This window comes from Octopus sinensis, linkage group LG7, assembly GCF_006345805.1.
Source record: "Octopus sinensis linkage group LG7, ASM634580v1, whole genome shotgun sequence".
NCBI classification, from domain to species: Eukaryota; Metazoa; Mollusca; class Cephalopoda; order Octopoda; family Octopodidae; genus Octopus; species Octopus sinensis.
In genome coordinates, this window is record NC_043003.1 from 116,987,418 (window position 1) to 116,992,417 (window position 5,000).

Consider the following 5,000-nt stretch of genomic DNA (forward strand, 5'->3'; position numbering starts at 1 on the left):
CGGAAACCTTCCAATGCATTTAGAAAATTTACGGACCTGAAACTGTTAATTTTTCCCCCTTTGTCCGAATCTGCTTTCAAGTGCATCATCACAATACTTTTCGAGCATCACCACAACACTTTTCGCAGGACTTGGAATTCTGTTCTGCTGTGAGTTGCAGCAGATATTTGCTAAGAGATCCGAACAAGTTTGAATATAAGTCTCGTTCGGCAACCCATTCAGCCCGAGCGATTTCACCATCGTGCTGCCCGCCATCGCTTCCCGCATTTCTTCAGGTGTTAATGGCTTCACTGCACTTGATATGAAATGCCAATCAAAAATATGATTTCGCACCAGTGGAGAAAAATTGAAGTCGGTGATAATTGAACCCAGCATTAAAAGCCTAGAAAATAATGAGAGCAAGAATGAACCAATACCATAGGAATTATAAGAACAGGTTTCAAAAAAAAAAAAGAAAAACAGAGAGGATTTCTATGTGTAAACAAAATATAAACAAAAACGTAGTGGGAATTAAGTTTTAAAGAAGGAAAGTCCACAACTTATATGTGGAAATCCCTCAGGTCAACACTTGGCTATCACACCAACTCACAATGAAATCAAGTTCTTTCACTTGGTCTTGGTCGCCAGTCTTGTCTTAAGTTCTCTCCCCTCCTTCAATTTCCTCACCATCTGAAAACAAAAATCGATGACGGCTTGGTCCAACAGGAAAGTGTCTGTCTTCACTCCATTCAACCTTGTCAACCACATATCCTTCTCTGTCGTTGTCACGAGAAAGAAAACTACTGTATGTTTTTTTTTTTCTTATAAAGGTAGTGGAGGGGCAATCTCCAAAATGAACTTTGCTGATATCCAGGCCCGTCCCATAAGCGCAAGAGTGAACTGAATTTCCGTCGACGTCTAGTGAGCGTGTGAACGCTGCTGTTAGTAAATTCTTCACTTTCTCATGGCCACCACATTTTTAGTGTACTGAAGTCATTGAACAGGAGATGCTCTGCTTCCAAAACGTTCCCAGGCCACATTCATTCAAGATACTTATTCTAAGTAAAGCAATGTTTGATATGAAGGAGGATAGTCAGAAGGACCACTTATATTATCCACTAGCAGTGTCACCTGGCGTTGCTCGGGTTTGTAAGGGAAATAACTATATAAGCATTTTTAGAGATGTAAAGTATAATAGCCATCTCAATATGGCTAACCACAAAGATTTAATAATAAATTTTTAGAGAGTTACTTCCCTTATATATGCCAAAAATGCATTAAAAATGTGAAAAATTGATGGTAATTTTTTTTTTAAATCGTAGACTCATCGTAGATGCGCACTAATACCCAGAAGGGTTCGATATGAATCACGACTATAAGATACCCGGTTTTGGTTAAACTGCACCGCAAAATGTGGGAGTAGTTAGGAATCTAAATCATAGGAGATAGACAGCACACAACCTCACTTTTATATATAAAGATATGGAAGGTTAAACGAAATGACAGAAAAAAGGATCATTGTTAATAACCTGATGCTATAACATCCATTGAATACAAAAAGACTTCCCATGATAAGTTTGCGTAAGGAAATTTATCTTTATAATAATTTACAATATATAATTATTGTGTAAGGTGGTTTATGAAGAATATTTTTACTTACATTATGTGCCGAACATTTAACTATACAAACATACCATTTGATTATAAGTGAAACTGGAAATTCAATTTAGATATACATTTTGGTGTTTGGTAGAAACGATCTGATATGAAAAACGGGCGGGAACACATATGGACGGTTGATATGATTATAATGTTGATCAGATTAATATATTTTTTCTACTCCAGGTACAAGGCCCGAAACTTTGGGGGAGTGGGGGCCAGGTGACTAGACCGATCTCAGTACGCAACTGGTACTAAATTTATCGACCCCGAATAGATGAAAGGCAGAGTCGACCTCAGCGGAATTTGAACTCACAACGTAACGGCAAACGAAATACTGCTAAACATTTCGCCCGGTGTGCTGACGTTTCTGCCAGTTGGCCACCTTGATCAGATTAATATATTAAAATGGCATTGAATGTAGTTACAGGGTAGAGGATTTGTGAACCACGAGAATTTCGCAAAAGAGATAAATTAATGTCTAAGGTCACGTTGGGGCATGTATATAAATATATATATATTTAGAAAAAAAAACATCCTTTTATCAATTCAAAATGAACAATTAAATTACACCATCTAGAAAATTACATATAATAGAAATATTAAAATTAAAATAACAATAAAATATCAATGATTAAGTAAATTGCAAAAAAAAAAAGAAGAACGTATATAATTGGTAATAATAATTATTACATATATATATATTTATATATATATATATATTTATATATATATTTATATATATATATGTATATTTATATATATTTATATATATACATATATATATGTATGTATGTATGCATGTATGTATGTATGTATGTATATATAGGCACAAGTGTGGCTGTGTGTTGAGAAGTTTGCTTCCCAATCACGTGTTTTCTGGTTCAGTTCCTTCTTCTTCCTCTTCCTCTTCCTCTTCCTCTTCCTCTCCGCCACCCCTTCCTTATTCTACTGCTGTTTAGAATAACACGCAAATATTAAAATATCCTAACATTACCATACCACTCCCGCATTTTTTATTCTTCTCCCTCTTCTTCTTCTTCTTCTTCTTCTTCTTCTTCTTCTTCTTCTTCTTCTTCTTCTTCTCTTCTTCTTCTCCTTCTTCTTCTTCTTCTTCTTCCTCCTTCTTCTTCTTCTTCTACTTTTCTTCTACTACTACTACAACTACAACTTCTTATTCCTCTACATCTACATCTCTGCCAATAATTCACAACGACCTCAAACCGACAGGAGTAAAGAAGAGAGACAGAGACAGGCAGAAACAAGGAAAGTACCTCTTGTATTTGAATACTATACAAATTCACTTCTAAAAAACTTTTCTTTTCATTTTTCCCAGATTTAATTTTTACAAAAATAAATTGTTTTCCATATTAGAGTTGAAAAAGTTTCAGTGACTGAAACCGGTACTAAAATGTGTTTCATGATAAAATTATTTTAGTATTTTCTACCTTGAATTTTTTCCTTATATATATATATAAGTTTGAGGAACAAAGAAGAGAAGCACTTAAAGACAAGAGACGCAGGAGGAAGGCGCGAGCCGCCGCTAACACCACACCGGATGTTACCTTCGTCTGTGGACACTGCTCACGGACCTGCCTTTCCCATATCGGACTTGTCAATCATGAGCGTGCATGCACGCGACGTGGACAGCTTTCCTGATCTTCGTTCGCGAAGCTGAGCCATGAAGATATATATATATAGTGACGTATATTTGCCATTTGAATATGGCTAACCCCTAAGGGTGGATGCTACTGTAGTTTGTAGCCCCAGGAAGACACCTCCTCCAGCTGGCTATAGACACACTTTCTGTGCCCTATCAGTATTTGTGAAGGGAAGTCATCCTTCCAGTCTTCAACTTATGATACACATATATATGTGTATATATATATATATGTGTGTATATATAAATATATATATACCTGTACACCCTGTACATCAACACCCTGTACATGGAGCAGGTAATACTCCAACCAACCAGGGCAGGTAACACACTGGATCTCTGCTTCACAAATGACATGGATCTCATCCATAATGTGAAAGTGACACCGACACTACTCTCGGATCACAACATGATAGAGCTGACCATGTACGGGCCAAAAGAGAGCACGGACATGCAGCCTACAAGAAACCCTCAAAATCTTTCCAGCTTGAACTACCATAAGGCAAACTGGAAACAAATTGAGAAAGAGATCCTCAAACAAAATTGGCCTAAATTTTCAAATCTCCTAAACAAACAGATTGAAAGCAGTGAAAAGTCCCGCCTAAAAATAAAACTGTTGGAAATCGAAAAATGTCTGCAACTCTCCCATGAAAAAGAAAGAGCAGACAAAGAAGCCTGGGCTATAGAAAACATAAAATCTAACCCCAGAGCTTTCTACAGGTATGCCAAAGAAACAGCTACAGTGCACTGTAGAATAGGGCCACTCCTCGAAAAGGATGGCACCTTACAGGAAAACCAATGAGGGTAAGTGAAATACTGAATGAGCATTCAAGAGTGTTTCACTACTCCACCCCTTGGGCATCTCCAAATCACCAATCCAACTGACTTTTTTACCACTGCAGATATAAAATCAGAGGCGGCGACGATAGATTACATCGATATAAAGGAAGACGATGTAACCAAGGCTATAGATGAAATGAAAACAGACTCAGTTACTGGCCCCGATGGATTCCCGCAATCCTCCTAAAAGCATGTAAGAGAGTCCTAGCAAGACCACTGCAGTTCCTCTTTCAGAGCTTCCTGCAGCTGGCAAACTTCCAGGAAAACTGAAGGAAGGTAAAATATGCCCCATTCATAAAGGAGGTAGCAGAGCGGAAGCCAAGACTATAGACCTATCTCTCTGACCTCACACATCAGCAAGGTCATGAACGAATAGTCAGAAGGAAGCTGATCACCTTCCTTGAAGAGAATGACTTGCTGCCCGACACCCAACATGGTTTCCGACCAGGGAGAAGCTGTTAACTCAGCTCCTACAACACTATGACTGGGTGCTGAAACGGCTGCTCACACCACTCAAATGTGGAAGTGATATATCTCGACTTTGCAAAGGCCTTTGATAAAGTCGATCATGGAATGATATGTCACAAACTGCGTGATCTCAACATAGTTGGAAAACTGGGAGAATGGCTTCATGACTTTCTGAAGGATAGAAGTCAGGTGGTAGTAGCCAATGGGGCCACCTCCATTAACACACAAATAGTGAGCGGTGTTCCGCAGTGGCACTGTTCTGGGACCACTACTGTTCATAATGGCCCTCTCAGACATGCCCTCAGCCACGCAGAGAGCCACGATCACAAGTTATGCAGATGATACAAAAGTTTCACAGGCAATACAGAACCCTGAGGACACTAAACACCTGCAA